Below are 18,081 nucleotides of genomic sequence, written 5' to 3' on the forward strand. Positions count from 1 at the left end.
GAGGTGGCGGGCGCCTGTAATCCGAGCTACTCGGGAGGCTGAGGCAGGAGAATAGCATAAACCCGGGAGGCGGAGCTTGCAGTGAGCTGAGATCGGCCACTGCACTCCAGTCTGGGCGACAGAGCGAGACTCCGTCTCAAAAAAAAAAAAAAAAATACTGGGAGAACATAGTTTAGTCTTCTGCTTTTTTTACTCAAGCATTTTTCTTTTTTTTTTTTTCAGATGGAGTCTCACTCTGTTGTCCAGGCTGGAGTACAGTGGTGTGAACTCCGCTCACTGCAACCTCCACCTCCTGGGTTCAAGCGATTCTTCTGCCTCAGCCTTCCAGGTAGCTGGGATTACAGGTGCCCACCACCACACCCAGCTAATTTTTGTTTGTTTGTTTTGAGATGGAGTTTCACTCTTGCTGCCCAGGCTGGAGTGCAATGGCACAATCTCAGCTCACCACAACCTCCGCCTCCCAGGTTCAAGTGATTCTCCTGCCTCAGCCTCCCAAGTAGCTGGGATTAGAGGCATGCGCCAACATGCCTGACTAATTTTGTATTTTTAATAGAGACAGGGTTTCTCCATGTTGGTCAGGCTAGTCTCAAACTCCTGACCTGAGGTGATCCAACCACCTCGGCCTCCCAAAGTGCTGGGATTACAGACGTGAGCCACTGCACCTGGCCGATTTTTGTATTTTTAGTAGAGACAGGGTTTCATTTTTTGGCCAGGCTAGACTCAAACTCCTGACCTCACGTGTTCCACCCACCTTGGCCTTCCAAAGTGCTGGGATTACAGGCCTGAGCCACCTCGCCCGGCCACTCAAGCATTTTTCTAAGCATAACGCTTTTTTTTCGACACAGGGTCTCACTTTGTTGCCCAGGCTGGAGTGCAATGGCTTGATCATGGTACACTGCAACTTCAACCTCCCGAGCTCAGGCTGTCCTCCCGCCTCAGGCTCCTGGGTAGTTCAGGCCGCAAGTGCATGCCACCACACCCAGCTAATTTTTAAATTATTTATATATATAGGGTCTCTCTTTGTTGCCCAGACTGGACTTGAACTCCTGTGCTCAAGTGATCTTCCCACCTTGGCCTCCCAAAGTGCTGGAATTACAGGCGTGAGCCACCATGCCAGGCCCATAATGCTCTTGATACAAAAGCTACCATCACAGTCCACTTCTCTTTTTTTTTTTTTGAGACAGAGTCTCGCTCTGTCGCCCAGGCTGGAGTGCAGTGGCCGGATCTCAGCTCACTGCAAGCTCTGCCTCCCGGGTTTACGCCATTCTCCTGCCTCAGCCTCCCGAGTAGCTGGGACTACAGGCACCGCCACCTCGCCCGGCTAGTTTTTTTTATTTTTTTTAGTAGAGACGGGGTTTCACCGTGTTAGCCAGGATGGTCTCGATCTCCTGACCTCGTGATCCGCCCGTCTCAGCCTCCCAAAGTGCTGGGATTACAGGCTTGAGCCACCGCGCCCGGCCTCTTTTTTTTTTTAAGACGCAGTCTCAGTGTTGCCAGGCTGGAGTGCAGTGGTGTGATCTTGGCTCACTGCAACCTCCGACTCCCTGGTTCAAGTGATTCTCCTGCCTCAGCCTCCTGAGTAGCTGGGATTACAGGCACATGCCAGCACGCCCAGCTAATTTTTGTATTTTTAGTAGAGACAGGGTTTCACCATGTTGGTCAGGATTGTCTCGATCTCCTGATCTCGTGATCTGCCTGCCTCAGCCTCCCAAAGTGCTGGGATTACAGGCATGAGCCACCGCTCCCGGCCTCACAGTTCACTTCTAACTCCAAATTGGCTAAAATCCCAGGGTCTTTACTCCACTCTGACTATCAAACTGTCTGCTTACATAACAGCACTATGATCTAATCGAGTGGCCTTTTCTCTTAAGCCCTATTTGTTTTGTCCTTATTCAGGTTGGTTCACTTAATGTATGTGGCTTGCAGTGTCATTAATAGTCCCAGCCTTTTCCCTCTTTGTAACTTTTAAATGCTGTGGGAACTCTGCACAGATTTCTCTGGGTCACATAAGCTGACATTATTCTGAAATTTTAACCCTTTCATCTAGGCCCCTTGATCATCAGTGATTTTCCTGACATGACTCACATTTTCACTGGCTCCAACACTCCTCACCTAGCCCCAGACTAGGTCTTTTTCCACCTCTAGCAGCTAATGTTCCAACTCCACTCCCAAGTCCTGCCTTTTGGCCTAGTATGCTGATGCCCAATACGACTCCCTGCTTAGCTCTGCTCTGGCCTGTCCCTGTCCTGTCGCTGAGTATATAGGCCCCTACAGGGAACTATACTGCAGAAACAGCAGCTGCCATCTCATTCCTGCAACTTACAAAACTTTTTTTTTTTTTTTTTTAGAGTCTCACTGTTGCCAAGGCTTGAGTACAATGGCACGATCTCAGCTTACTGCAACCTCCGCCTCCCGGGTTCAAGCGATTCTCCTGCCTCAGCCTCCCAGGTAACTGGGACTACAAGCACTCACCACCACACCCAGCTAATTTGTTTGGTTTTTGTTTTTTGGGTTTTTTTAATTATTATTTTTTGAGACAGAGTCTTGCTCTGTCGCCCAGGCTATTGCGCCCAGTGGCGCGATCTCAGCTCACTGCAAGTTCTGTCTCCCGGGTTCATGCCATTCTCCTGCCTCAGCCTCCTGAGTAGCTGGGACTACAGGTGCCTGCCACCACGCCCAGCTAATTTTTTGTATTTTTTAGTAGAGATGGGGTTTCACCGTGTTAACCAGGATGGTCTCGATCTCCTGACCTGGTGATCCGCCCACCTCGGCCTCCCAAAATGCTGGGGATTACAGGTGTGAGCCACCATACCTGGCCAATTTGTTTGTATTTTTAATAAAGATGGTGTTTCACCATTTTGGCCAGGCTCGTCTCAAACCCCTGACCTCAGGTAATCCACCCACCTCAGCTTCCCAAAGTACTGGGATTACAGGCGTGAGCCACCTCGGTGAGTGTGAATATTTGCAATTTGATAAAGGATCAGTGTGATATTTAATACTGAGCGTCAACTTGATTGAAGGGTGCAATGTTGATCCTGAGTGTGTCTGTGAGAGTGTTGCCTAAGAAGATTAATATTCAAGTCAGTGGGATAGGGAATTAGATGGTGGACAGGCTGGGGATTAGATGGTGGGCACCATCTAATCAGCCGCAAGCGATTATGAAGCAAACAGAAAAACATGAAGTGAGGAGAGGGGCCTAGCCTCCCAGCCTATATCTTTTTCCTGTGCTGGATGCTTCCTGCCCTCCAACATCGTACTCCTGGTTCCTCAGTTTTGGGCCCGGACTGGTTCTCCTTGCTCCTCAGCTTACAGACAGTCTATTGTGGGACCCTGTAATCATTTAAGTTAATAAACTCTTCTTTATATATATGAGTGTCCTACCTATACTAAAAAGGTTACTTTCGGCCGGGCGCAGTGGCTCACGCCTGCAATCCCAACACTGTGAGAGGCTGAGGCAGGCAGATTGCCTGAGGTCAGGAGTTCGAGACCAGCCTGGCTAACGTGAAACCCCGTCTCTACTAAAAATACAAAACAATTAGCCAGGCGTGGTGGTGCGCACCTGTAGTCCCACCTACTCAGGAGTCTGAGGCAGAGTTGCAGTGAGCCGAGATTGTGCACTGCACTCCAGCCTGGGCGACAGCAAGGCTCCATCTCAATAAGTGAGTAAATAAATAAATACGTAAATACATAAATAAATAAAATTAAAAAGTCACTTTTTGTAGTTTAGAACAGTACCTGAAATATCTCCATTAGGGCTTCTCTCTCATGTTCTTTCCAAGGGCATCCTCTCTCAAAATAAAATTCCTTTCCAAGGTTAGGAAACAGAGTAACAGTCTGAGATCTCCATGTGGGCCGGGCGCGGTGGCTCAAGCCTGTAATCCCAGCACTTTGGGAGGCCGAGACGGGCGGATCACGAGGTCAGGAGATCGAGACCATCCTGGCTAACACGGTGAAACCCCGTCTCTACTAAAAATACAAAAACTAGCCAGGCGAGGTGGCGGGCACCTGTAGTCCCAGCTACTCGGGAGGCTGAGGCAGGAGAATGGCATAAACCCGGGAGGTGGAGCTTGCAGTGAGCTGAGATCTGGCCACTGCATTCCAGTGCGGGCGACAGAGTGAGACTCCACCTCAAAAAAAAAAGAGAGATCTCCATGTGAATGAAGACAAATGATAACCACAGAAATGAGAGGAGTTTAGGAAGAAGCATGTAATACAAGCACAAGAAGGAAGGCTCAAAGGGCAAAGGCAGACAAACGTTACCAACTTCACCATTTTGCTGAAGGGGCCGACTATGCACTATCTAATCCAGTTAGGGTAGGCTTGTTTTTGGAGAGTGGCAAATATAATTTAACATTAATAACAGAACCCTTTTAAAGGAATGGAAAGTTATGTGGCAGCATATTGAATCCCTCTAGAGATCCTACCACAGGCCAAATCAGGATGCTGTTTTAATTCAAAACCACCAGGAGGTTGGTCACGGTGGCTCATGCCTATAATCCCAGCACTTTTGGAAGCTGAGACAGGAGGATTGCTTGAGCCCAGTAGATGGCGGCTGCAGTGAACCCTATTCATGCCACTACACTCCAGCCTGGGAGATAAAGTGAAACCACCTAAAAATAACAAAACAATTGTGCCACTGCACTCCAGCCTGGTGACAGAGTGAGACTCCGTCACAAAAATAATAATAAATAAAAATAACAAAACAAAAACCCACACACACCATAAGAAGATAAGATGGAATCAAAAAATAGGATTCCGAATACCATGGCCTAACTATAGAATACAGGGTACCTGGACCAACCAACCTTTTCTCTAGGTGCATCATTACTCTTCATTTGTTTGGGTCTGATTTGGTCAAATCTTAACTCAGTGTTCAGGGAGTACATGGAGTAGCTTCAAAGGGACTTTAAATATGACGTTGCAAGCCAGATTGCAAAGGGACTGTGAATTTAAAGTTACAAGCCCAGCTATGGGTGTGTGGGCATGCAGGCACATGTAACATAGGGAGAGAGAATGCCTGTGTGCCCGATCTAGGGAGAAGGAGATAAATTAAGAAGATTGGAGAAGGAAGGGACAGATCAGAAAACAAAGAATGAAGACCTGTGGTACCTGGCTGGTTTTGGAAGGCTGCTCTTAACACTTCTCCATGACAGTTAAAATCCTATAAACTCACATCTTGAACTTCTGGGAGATCATTCCCGGAAACAGGCCATTCTTTTCCTAGTGTAGGCAGGCCCCTGCATGCCTGTTCCTGAGACCTCACTGCATGCCAGGATGAAGAGGAGGAGGTGCAGCCTCAGCTCAAAGAATATGGCCTAAGAAGGGCAAGAGTGAAAATGGCGGCTGGGCGCGGTGGCTCATACCTGTATTCCTAGCACTTTGGGAGGCCGAGGCGGGTGGATTGCCTGAGCTCAGGAGTTCAAGACCAGCCTGGGCAAGATGGTGAAATCTTGTTTCTACTAAAATACAAAAAATTAGCCAGCCGTGGTGGCAGTCACCTATAATCCCAGCTACTCGGTAGGCTGAGACAGGAGAATTGCTTGAACCTGGGAGGCAGAGGTTGCAGTGAGTCAAGATCACGCCGCTGCACTCCGGCCTGGGCGATGCAGCGAGACTCCATCTCAAAAAAAAAAAAAGAAAAAGAAAAATGGCAAATAAAGGGAAAAGTACAGAAAAGAGCCGGGCGCGGTGGCTCAAGCCTGTAATCCCAGCACTTTGGGAGGCCGAGACGGGCGGATCACGAGGTCAGGAGATCGAGACCATCCTGGCTAACACGGTGAAACCCCATCTCTACTAAAAAAAAAAAATACAAAAAACTAGCCGGGTGAGGTGGCGGGCGCCTGTAGTCCCAGCTACTCGGGAGTCTGAGGCAGGAGAATGGCGTAAACCCAGGAGGCGGAGCTTGCAGTGAGCTGAGATCTGGCCACTGCACTCCAGCCTGGGCCACAGAGCAAGACTCCATCTCAAAAAAAAAAGAAAAGAAAAGAAAGGGCTCCTCTTTTGAGAACCACTGAAGTCAAAGATTTCATTTATTTGCCTTCTCTGAGTACACAAGTTTGCTGATTCTCTCTCTCCCCACCTAGACACACATACACACACACACACACACACACCACTCAGCATTTGCTTTGCTTTCAAGTTCCTTAAGTTAGTGTCTTTCTCTAGGACTTTCAATGGAAGTTCTTTGTTTTTTGTTTTTTGTTTTTTTTTTGAGACAGAGTTTTTTGCTGTTGTTGCCCAGGCTGGAGTGCAATGACGCAATCTCAGCTTACCTCAACTTCTGCCTCCCAGGTTCAAGCGATTCTTCTGCCTCAGCCTCCCGAGTAGCTGGGATTACAGGCATGCGCCACTATACCCGGCTAATTTTGTATTTTTAGTAGAAATGGGATTTCTCCACGTTGGTCAGGCTGGTCTCAAACTCCTGACCTCAGGTGATCTGCCTTGGCCTCCCAAAGTGCTGGGATTACAGGCATGAGCCACCGCACCTGACTTGCTTGACCTTTTGATATCATACTAAATCGTTGTCTGATGAGTCCATCTAATAGTCATGCACTTCTCAAAGAAAATGTAACTGTTTGACTTGCCGTTTTCTACTGATTAAGGCTCGGACTATAAAATTAGCTGTTAACTTATAGAAGACTGATAAATTACAAATAATATTTGTATGGTAGAGATATTAATTATTTCTTTTTTTTTTCCTTTTCTTTTTTGCCTCCACCTCTCAGACTCAAGCAATCGTCCCGCTTCATCTTCTGAAGTAACTGGGACTACAGGCTCATGCCACTATGCTTGGTTAATTTATTTATTTATTTATTTATTTATTTATTTATTTATTTATTTATTTATTTTTTTGAGATGGAGTCTGGCTCTGTCGCCCAGGCTGGAGTGCGGTGGCCAGATCTCAGTTCACTGCAAGCTCTGCCTCCCGGGTTTACGCCATTCTCCTGCCTCAGCCTCCCGCGTAGCTGGGACTACAGGTGCCCGCCACCTCGCCCGGCTAGTTTTTTGTATTTTTTAGTAGAGACGGGGTTTCACCGGGTTAGCCAGGATGGTCTCGATCTCCTGACCTCGTGATCCGCCCGTCTCGGCCTCCCAAAGTGCTGGGATTACAGGCTTGAGCCACCACGCCCAGCCATATTTTATTTTATTTTATTTTATTTTATTTTATTTTGCAGAGACAGGATTTCTTCATCTTGCCCATGCTGGTCTCAAACTCCTAGGCTCAAGCAATCTGCCTGCTGCATCCTCCCAAAGTACTAAGATTATAAGCATAACTCACCCACCATGTCCAGCTGAGATGTAAATTATTTGTGTCTGGTAGAAAAAATATTCCCCCACAGGAGCAGTGGATTGCGCCTGTAATCCCATCATTTTGGGAGGCCAAGGCAGGGGGATCACTTGAGGTCAGAAGTTCAAGACCAGCCTAGCCAACATGGTGAAACCCCGACTCTACTAAACTATATATATAAAAATTAGCTGGGCGTGGTGGCAAGCACCTGTTATCCCAGCTACTCAGGAGGCTGAGGCAGGAGAATCGCTTGAACCCGGGAGGTGGAGGTTGCAGTGAGCCAAGATAGCACCACTGCACTCCAGCCTGGGTGACAGAGCAAGACTCTGTCTGAAAAAAAAAAAAAAAAAAAGGCTGGGCACAGTGGCTCATGCCTGTTATCCCAGAACTCTGGGAGGCTGAGGTAGGCAGATCGCCTGAGCTCAGGTGTTTGAGACCATCCTGGGCAACATGGTGACACCCCATCTCTACTAAAATACAAAAAATTAGCCAGGCATGGTGACACGTGCCTGTAGTCCCAGCTAGTTGGGAGGCTCAGACACGAGAATCACTTGAACCCGGGAGGTGGAGGTTGCAGTGAGCTGAGATGGTGCCACTGCACTCCAGTTTGGACTATAGGGTGAGTCCAGAAAAAAAGATAAAATATTCTCCAAAATTATATTTTTATGCTCTGTAGAATAACAAGTTTTGTATCTAATTTAGAGCCAAGCATAGTATTACCTGTGAGCCAGCAGTTCCACTCACAAGTGCCTGTATACCCAAAGGAATTGAAAGCGAAAACTCAAACAGATACTTGTGTGTCAATGTTTATAGCAGCATTATTCACAATAGCCAAAAGATGGAAGCAACCCATGTACCTCAACAGATAAATAAACAAAATGTGCTATATACATAGACTTTTTTTTTTTTTTTTTTGAGATGGAGTCTCACGCTTACTGCCCAGGCTGGAGTGCAATGGCATAATCTCTGCTCACTACAACCTCTGCTTCCTGGGTTCAAGCGATTCTCCTACCTCAGCCTCCCAAATAGCTGGGATTACAGGCGCCCACCACCACGCACAGCTAATTTTGTATTTTTAGTAGAGACAAGGTTTCACCATGTTTGTTGGCCAGGCTGGTCTCGAACTCCTGACCTCAGGTGATCCTCTCACCTCAGCCTCCCAAAGTGCTGAGATTACAGGCGTGAGCCACCATGCCCGGCTATACATGGACCATAATTCTGTCATAAAAAGGAATGAAATCCAGATAAATGCTAGAACATGAATAAACCTTGAAAACATTGTTTTTTGTTTGTTTGTTTGAGATACGGTCTCACTGTCACCCAAGCTGGAGTGCAGTGGCACAATCTCAGCTTGCTGAGAACCCCACCTCCCAGGCTCAAGTGATCCTCCCATCTCAGCCTCCTGAGTAGCTGGGACTACAGACTTATGCCACCACACTTCACTAATTTTTGTATTTTTTGTAGAGACAAGGTTTTGCCATGTTGCCTAGGCTGGTCTCAAACTCCTGGGCTCAAGCAGTCTACCTGCCTTGGCCTCCCAAAGTGCTGGGATTACAGGTGTGAACCACCCCCCTAGCTGAACTTTGAAATTATTATGCTAAGTGAAATAAGCCAGACCCAAAAGGACAAATAGGATATGATTACACTTATAAAAGGTACCTAGAATAAGCAAACTTACAGAGACAGATGTAAAATAGAGGTTACCAGGGGCTAAGCAGAATGGATGGGGTGGGTTGGTTGGTTTGTTGGTTGTTTTTGAGACGCAGTCTCACTCTGTCACCTCGGCTGGAGTGCAGTGGCACGATCTCGGCTCACTGCAACCTCCACTTCCCTGGTTCAAGCAGTTCTCCCGCCTCAGCCTCCTGAACTAGAGAGACAGCGGTCACGTCATCTGGCATGTGGCAATCCTTTACTGCAGCCCACAAACCTTCAATAAAATCATGAGATGCTTGGCGCAGTGGGATTTCTGGTGGGCACCCACAAATGAGATGCAGCCTCTTATTCAGATGTGACCTGGAGCAGGAACAGAGACAGTGAAGCTTATGTGAAATTAAACCACTAAAAGTATAGAGTCATCTTTCAACTACCCTAGACCCTAGATGTTGGAGCCAAGAAAACCCAGTTCTCCAGGTTCAACAAAGCCCCTAGGTAACACCTGGGTTATAATTTTAAGGGTCAAAAAAAACCACGTAGATTTCACCAATAGTAGCCTGATTAAATAACCTGTGATTACATTAAGCCCAATTAACTACTGGTTGGAAATCCAATTATTTGCAAGAAGAGATTTCTCAGCTCTTTTTCCCTGTTTGCATTTTCACTGGTTGGAATGGAAAGGTAAGTATTTAAAAACTCTTCTATGTTTCTTAAGCTCTAAGACTTCCTGTCTATATTTGCTTCTTTTGGCCCAAGGAATCCAATTTCCCTGGAACATTATTGAAATAGGCTGTTTTCTCACCTTACTGATTCAGATATCTTGAGGCTTTAAAGCTCTTAGGTGTTGGGCATAGGGACTTCTGTGACCTCTAGCTCACATTAAGCCAAATTAGGCCTTGAGGTAGGATGAGAAATTAGGAAGTACTGACAAAAGAATTGTCAAAAACAGTAACTTGAAATATTACCAACGCGGCTGGGCGCTGGGATGGTGGCTCATGCCTGTAATCCCAGCACTTTGGGAGGCCGAGACAGGCGGATCACAAGGTCAGGAGATCGAGATCATCCTGGCTCAAACGGTGAAACCCCATCTCTACTAAAAATACAAAAAGCCGGGCATGGTGGCAGATGCCTGGTAGTCCCAGCTACCAGGGAGGCTGAGGCAGGAGAATGGCGTGAACCCAGGAGGCAGAGCTTGCAGTGAGCTGAGACTGCGCCACTGCACTCCAGCCTGGGCGACAGAGTGAGACTCTGTCTCAAAAAAAAGAAAAAAAATATATTACCAATGCTTCTTAACATTTGTCATCTCACTTTTTTTTTATTTTTTTATTTTTTGAGACAGAGTTTCACTCTTGTTACCCAGGCTGGAGCGCAATGGCATGATCTCGACTCACCACAACCTCCATCTCCCAGGTTCAAGCGATTCTTCTGCCTCAGCCTACTGAATATCTGGGATTATAGGCATACGCCACCATGCCTGGATAATTTTGTATTTTTAGTGGAGACTGGATTTCTCCGTGTTGGTCAGGCTGGTCTTGAACTCCCGACCTCAGGTGATCCGCCCGCCTTCTCAGGTAATCTGCCTGCCTCAGCCTCCCAAAGTATTGGGATTACAGGCGTGAACCACCACGCCTGGCCTTGCCGTCTCAATTTTATAGAACTAAGATTTGAAAGAGGGAGGGGCAATTTTTCTGAGGAAGGGAAACATGAGACTCCTTGGACTGTCTAAAGGTCTAGAAAAAGATTCATGGTAACTTAGGAGCATCATCATTATAGTGCCACTATGTGATTTTATCTAATTTTTGATCTAATTTTGAACAAAAGTTTGTGTCTTTTTCTGCTATAAGAAAAAGTTTCCAAATTAAGTTCCATTGGAATTAAATTGTGACAATTTGCCTACTGTGGTGGTGATTTTTCTTGATCTGCCCAGGACCCCTTGTTTTTACCACGCTAACAATAGGAGGGGGCATAACCCAAGCTGAATTATTCACAGCACCTCCTCTCACAGGACCACAATGATTTGAACCAGAGATAAGCAGAGAAGCATGTGACCAAGCATATGGAGCTCTCTTCAGAGTGTCTCTTTCAGCTGGTGGAATAGTCTTTCTTTCTCCTGTTTTCACAATGTTGAACTCTATGTAAGTCCTACACTTCTGGAAAACTGAGATGGTTAAGAACCATCCGCCCCCCACCCCACCCCCCAACCCCTGACACACACACCCTTTGTCCCAGCTTACTGCAAAGAATCACTCTTCTGGATAGGGCCACTGAAGACACCCCTGTTTACATATGGCAAGACCAGACACAGGCTCTCCAAATTTGCATTATTTTTCTCATAAGGGGAACTGTTTCTCCCCCTGAGACTAGCTAGCCATAGAGGTACTTCCTGTTCAGCTGATTGAGACTCACCTTGATCACAAAAACAATTCCAACTATAGAACACCCCACCTATGAATTATCTACTGCTCCCTGTAAGTGTCGGACAAACATACCCTGTCAAGAGTCTGACCTTCAGATCTAAGGTGCTTCCCTATCACAACAGCCTGAATAAAATCCATTTCCTTATTTGCTTGGGTTTTGTCTTTGACAGGCTGTGGAATCATAAGAATCTGTTCCCAAGGTTTCAGTGGCCATACTTTCAGCCAGAGAGGCCTGAAGGAAAGAGACCACTACTTGGAGGAAAGCAGAGGCTAGTTTGTCTTGCCAAAAGGCATCAGATCCTTGGTTCTGGACCGAGGAGCTTAGTTTCCCTGCTCTGGCATCTCCCAGTATCTTCCCATCCTTTAAATACACTTTTTTTTTCAAGGATTGATTTTGGTTTCCCTTGCAATTTGAGGACCCCTAACGAATCAGTCTACCACATATAAAATTCATGATGCAGGTGCAGTAGGTATGTACACATAAAAGTGCCAGGGATTAAAATATACTTTGAGGGTGTATCAGTGATGAAAAGCCCTTTAGCTGGATCTGGTGGTGAGCACCTGTAGTCCTAGCTAATCGGGAGGCTGAGGCAGGAGAATCACTTGAGTCCAGAAGTTTAAGACCAGCCTGTGTGGTCGTGAACCTGCAAGACCCTATCTGTATCCCCCCACAATTTTTTTTTTTTTTTTTTGAGACGGAGTCTCGCTCTGTTGCCCAGGCTGGAGTGCAGTGGCACGATCTCGGCTCACTGCAAGCTCCGCCTCCTGGGTTTATGCCATTCTCCTGCCTCAGCCTCCCGAGTGGCTGGAACTACAGGCACCCGCCACCTTGCCCAGCTAGTTTTTTGTATTTTTTAGTAGAGACGGGGTTTCACCGTGTAGGCCAGGATGGTCTCGATCTCCTGACCTCATGATCCCCCCGTCTCGGCCTCCCAAAGTGCTGGGATTACAGGCTTGAGCCACCGTGCCCGGCCACAATTTTTTTTTTTTTAATTAGCCAAGCATGATAGCACATGCCTGTAGTCCCAGCTACTCAGGAGGCTAAGGTTGGAGGATGGCTTGAGCCCAGGAGGTCGAGGCTGCAGTGAGTTATGAATGCACCACTGTTCTCTAATAGTCCCAGATATTCAGGAGGCTGAGGCAGGAGAATCGCTTGAACCTGGGAGGCTGAGGTTTCGGTGAGCCGAGATCACGCCACTGCACTCCAGTCTAGGTGACTGGGCAAGACTCCATCTCAAAATTAAATTAAATTAAAATTTTAAAAAATAGCCCTTCAGAGCATTGATTTTTAAATGACCTGTAATAAAATTTCATCAGAGAAAATGGAAAAGAAACAGTTTTTTGTTTTTATTTTGAGATGGAGTTTTGCTCTTGTTGCCCAGGCTGGAGAGCAGTGGCACGATCTCGTCTTACCACAACCTCTGCCTCCCGAGTTCAAGCAATTCTCCTGCCTCAGCCTCGGGGTAGCTGGGATTACAGGCATGCACCACTACTCCCAGCTAATTTTGTATTTTTAGTAGAGACGGGTTTTCTCCATATCGGTCAGGCTGGTCTCAAACTCCCAACCTCAGGTGATCTGCCCGCCTCGGTCTCCCAAAGTGCTGGTATTACAGGTGTGAGCCACTGCGCCTGGCCAGAAACAGTATTTTTTAAATGCAGAGATAGAACATGAATATTTTGTCACAAAAATAATCCTGGCCCCACATATAATAAATGAACAAGTGTACTGTATTACCTAAAGCGGACACATTTACAAATGCTGGCAATACTTGGAAATTTGAAGCAAGCTTTAATACGCATGTGATCCCAGCACTTTCAGAGGCTGAGACTGGTGGGTTACTTGAGCCCAGGAGTTCAAGAGCAGCCTGGGCACGCCCACACACACACACGCACACACGAACTAGCCGGGTGTGGTGGCACATGCCTGTAGTTTCAGCTACTTGGGAGGCTGAGGTAGAAGGATGGCTTGAACCTGGGAAGCGGAGGTTGCAGTGAGCTGTGATCACGCCACTGCATTCTAGCCTGGGGTGACAGCGTGAGACTCTGTCTCAAAAATAAAATTAAATAAATAAAAACAAATTTTAAAATTATATATAATATAGCTTTATCATATATATATATATAATAGAGACAGAGTTTTGCCATTTTGCCCAGGCTGGTCTCAAATTCCTGGGCTCAAGCAATCCACTCACCTCAGCCTCCCAAACTGCTGGGATTACCGGGATGAACCACCATGACTGGCCCTAAAGTGTTCTTAAGCTATATTTGCTTTTTGTGGAGACAGGTTATCTTGCCATTCTTATTTATAAAACAAATTATAATTACTGTTTTATTTTGCATTACACACCATGTAAACTTAATTTTGATTTAGTATTTTTCTTTTTGAGATAGGGTCTTACTCTGTCAACCAGGCTGGAGTGCAGTGGTGTGAGCTCGGCTCAAGCCGAGGCAACATTAGGTACACTGATACTGCAGGGGTTTGAACCTGATGATCTGCTGGCAATTGTCTAAAAAGGAAGCACACAAGTTTCCAGTCCTGAGATCTAAACTTTTCTGATTCAAGATCTTTGCAAGGCCTGAGTGTTCAATTACTTATATACTATGAGCTAGCCAATAAACTTTCAATAAATTCATTGCTTATTTAGCCAGAGTTTTGTTTTGTTTTTCTTACAATCGAATCTGAATTGACATAAGGAAATTGGTTCTATGTTATCTCAAACAAAACTGGCTGAAGGGGAGGAATAGATGTGTAATGGAAAAAGTTCAAGGCTGTGGGCCTTGGACACATCTCTTAACATGCCTGAGTCTCAGTCCCTTTTTTTGTAAAATGAGGATAAACCCTACCTCTGGTGATAAAGTCAAGAATCTTTTGGGGTCAAGAAACAGAAACCTAACTTGAACTATCTTAATAAAAAAAGGAATACAGGCTGGGTGCGGTGGCTCACAGCTGTAATCCCAACATTTTGGGAGGCCAAGACGGGCAAATCATTTCAGGCCAGGAGTTTGAGATCAGCCTGACCAACATGGTGAAATACCATCTCTACTAAAAATTAAAAAAATTTAGCTGGGCATGGTGATACATGCCTGTAATCCCAGCTACTTGGGAAGCTGGGGCACAAAAATTGTTTGAACCCAGGAGGCAGAGGTTGCAGTGAGCCGAGATCATGCTGCTGCATTCCAGCCTGGGTGACAGAGTGAGACTTCATCTCAAAAAAAAAAAAAAGGAATATACTGAGGAAGCTGAGATAACCCCACATAATCAAAGGAAAAGCAAATCAAGTCTAGGTAGGTCCTTTTCTGTCTCTCATCTCTGTTTCTCTTGGTATGTCAATTTCCTTCTCTTCTACTGCAGACTAGTTTAAATCACCAGAGGAGCCAGCAAATCCTGGACTCACAATCACACAGCCTTATGATCTATGTTACAGCAAAGTGCTGCATCGAAACCCAAGGACTTTAAGGAACCCAAGAAGCTTCATCTGAAGATAAGGAAACATGACACAACTTTTGAGCATTTTGTTTTTAGGTCATCTTGGAAAGTGGAAATAAACTGAGGAAAGCAGCTCTCACCTCATTCTGGGGAGTTTCAGGCACTACTCATGCCCTCATGCCCAGAGGTAGATGGAAGAGCCAATCCTGTTTTCATTTGGAGAACCAGAGCTTCTTACCCACAGAGGCCCAGAATGGCCACTCTCAAATCCCCTTGCATAGCCACTCTTCTTTACAAAATGAGTGGTCACCCTGCTCCTTTAGTTATCCAAGTAAGTTAGTTTTCTTTTTCTTCTTCTTCTTCTTTTGTTTTTTGAGGCAGAGTCTCGCTCTGTCGCCCAGGCTGGAGTGCAGTGGCGCGATCTCTGCTCACTGCAAGCTCTGCCTGCTGGGTTCACGCCATTCTCCTGCCTCAGCCTCCTGAGTGGCTGGGACTACAGGCGCCCGCCAATACGCCGGGCTAATTTTTTGTATTTTTTTTTTTTTTTAGTAGAGGATGGTTAGCCAGGATGGTCTCGATCTCCTGACCTTGTGATCCACCCACCTCGGCCTCCCAAAGTGTTGGGATTACAGGCATGAGCTACCGCGCCTGGCCCTTTTTCTTTTTCTTTTTTTTTTTTTGAGATGGAATCCTGCTCCGTTGCCCAGGCTAGAGTGTGGAGTGCAGTGACACGATTTTGGCTCACTGCACCCTCTGCCTCCCAGGTTCAAGCGATTCTCCTGCCTCAGTCTTCCGAGTAGCAGGGATTGCAGGCATGTGCTATGATGACTGGGTAATTTTTTTTTGAGATGAGTCTCGCTCTGTCGCCCAGGCTGGAGTGCAATGGTGCGATCTCGGCTCACTGCAACTTCCGCCTCCTGGGTTCAGGCAATTCTCCTGCCTCAGCTTCCCCAGTATCTGGGATTACAGGCATGCACCACCATGCCCAGCTAATTTTTGTATTTTTAGTAGAGATGGGGTTTCACCATGTTGCCTAGGATGGTCTTGAACTCCTGACCTCAAGTGATCCACGAGCGGAGATCATGTCACTGCATTCCACAGGTGTGAGCCATCATACCCAGCCAAGTTAGTTAAATTCTTGTATGCTACTGGAAGAAGAGTTCTTGTTGTTTTATGCCAAGGCATATGAAGGGTAAACCCACACTTGATTTTTGTACCAGATTCTAATTTTACCAGTTACAGCACTGAGGTTTCCTGAATAGTTACAATAACCAGTGGTAAAACACAAAGGGTAAAAACATTTTTTTAAAAGAAAACAATAGCTGTCATCCCGGCGCGTTGGCTCACTCCTGTAATCCCAGCACTTTGGGAGGCCAAGGCGGGTGGATCACCTCAGATCAGGAGTTTGAGACCAGCTTGGCCAACGTGGTGAAACCCTGTCTCTACTAAAAATACAAAAATTAGCCAGGCACGGTGGCAGGCTCCTGTAGTCCCAGCTACTCGGGAGGCTGAGGCCGGGGAATCACTTGAATCCGGGAGGCGGAGGGTGCAGTGAGCCAAGATCCTGTCACTGAACTCCAGCCTGGGCGACAGAGGTAGACTCCCTCTAAAAAAAAAGAAAAATAGGGTGCATGTCCTTTGACCCAGCAATCCTACTGGGACGTCATCTTATAGCGACACGGGGGTTGTTTAAAAATTTACTCTTCCTGTTGTTGTGGTAAATGATCTAACTGTTCAGCAATAGAGTACTGGCTGGATACTTGGGGAATATCCATGTAATCCATGACATAATATATAAAAGGAATGAGTTAGATCTGTATGTGCAGACATGGGAAAATATTTTCTTTTCTTTTTTTTCTTTTTCTTTTTTTTTTTTTTGAGGAGTCTTGCTCTGTCGCCCAGGCTGGAGTGCAGTGGCGCGATCTCGGCTCACTGCAAGCTCCGCCTCCCAGGTTCACGCCATTCTCCTGGCTCATCCTCCGGAATAGCTGGGACTACAGGCGCCCGCCACCACGCCCGGCTAATTTTTTGTATTTTTTTAGTAGAGACGGGGTTTCACCGTGTTAGCCAGGATGGTCTTGATCTCCTGACCTCGTGATCCGCCCATCTCGGCCTCCCAAAGTGCTGGGATTACAGGCTTGAGCCACCGCGCCTGGCCTCTTTTTTTTTTTTTTTTTTTTTTTTGGGACGGAGTTTCACTCTTTTTGCCCAGGCTGGAGTGCAATGGTGCGATCTCGGCTCACTGCAACCTCCGCCTCCCCAGTTAAAGTGATTCTCTTGCCTCAGCCTCCCAAGTAGCTGGGATTACAGGAATGCAACACCATGCCCGGCTAATTTTTTTGTATTTTTAGTAGAGATGGAGTTTCTCCATGTTGGTCAAGCTGGTCTGGAACTCCCAACCTCAGGTGATCCACCCGCCTCGGCCTCCAAAAGTGCTGGGATTACAGGCATGAGCCACTGCGCCTGGCCGGGAAATATTTTCATAAATACACTGATGAATGAAAAAGCAAGCTGGAAAACACAACAGGTAAGAGCCCAAGATTTCTGAAGAACAAGTTGTGCTTAAAGGTCACATCATCACTCTCCCTAACTCCTAATCACTCTTTAATCCCTTACTCTGAGATATTTTTCCTTAAGAGTACTTATCCCATGGGAATAGTTTTCATTCATGGTCTGTAGAAAGTTCCATGTGTACACGGATTTTATTTGTTCAAATGCGCTGTCCTCAGCTCCTAAAACTTTTTAAGTGTTAATTATTAATTTAAAACATATGGCTGGGCGCCGTGGCTCACGCCTGTAATCCCAACACTTTAGGAGGCCGAGGCGGGCAGATTATGAGGTCAGGAGATCGAGACCATCCTGGCCAACATGGTAAAACCTCGTCTCTAGTAAAAACACAAAAATTAGCTGGGCACGGTGGTGCGTGTCTGTAATCCCAGTTACTCGGGAGGCTGAGGTAAGAAAATCTCTTCAACCAGGGACCCGGAGGTTGCACTGAGCCGAGGTGGCGTCACTGCACTCCAGCCTGGCGACAGAGTGAGACTCTGTCTCAAATGGAAAAAAAAAAAAAAGGAAAAAATATGGATGACCCGGAAACACACACACACACATACACTTCAGAAAGTTATATATATTTCAGAGAACGTGAGTTTTAAGAGAATAATAGCTTCGTGAGCTGACATTAGATGTAGGTGCAGCTAAAATATTCTAAAATATTTGTGTAGTCCTTTTCTGCTTGACAAAGCAGCTTTAGTTATACAGTCCCATTTAGTACTTGTAACAACCCTGTGAAATAC

The sequence above is a fragment of the Piliocolobus tephrosceles genome, chromosome 4, assembly GCF_002776525.5.
Source record: "Piliocolobus tephrosceles isolate RC106 chromosome 4, ASM277652v3, whole genome shotgun sequence".
Taxonomy (NCBI): domain Eukaryota; kingdom Metazoa; phylum Chordata; class Mammalia; order Primates; family Cercopithecidae; genus Piliocolobus; species Piliocolobus tephrosceles.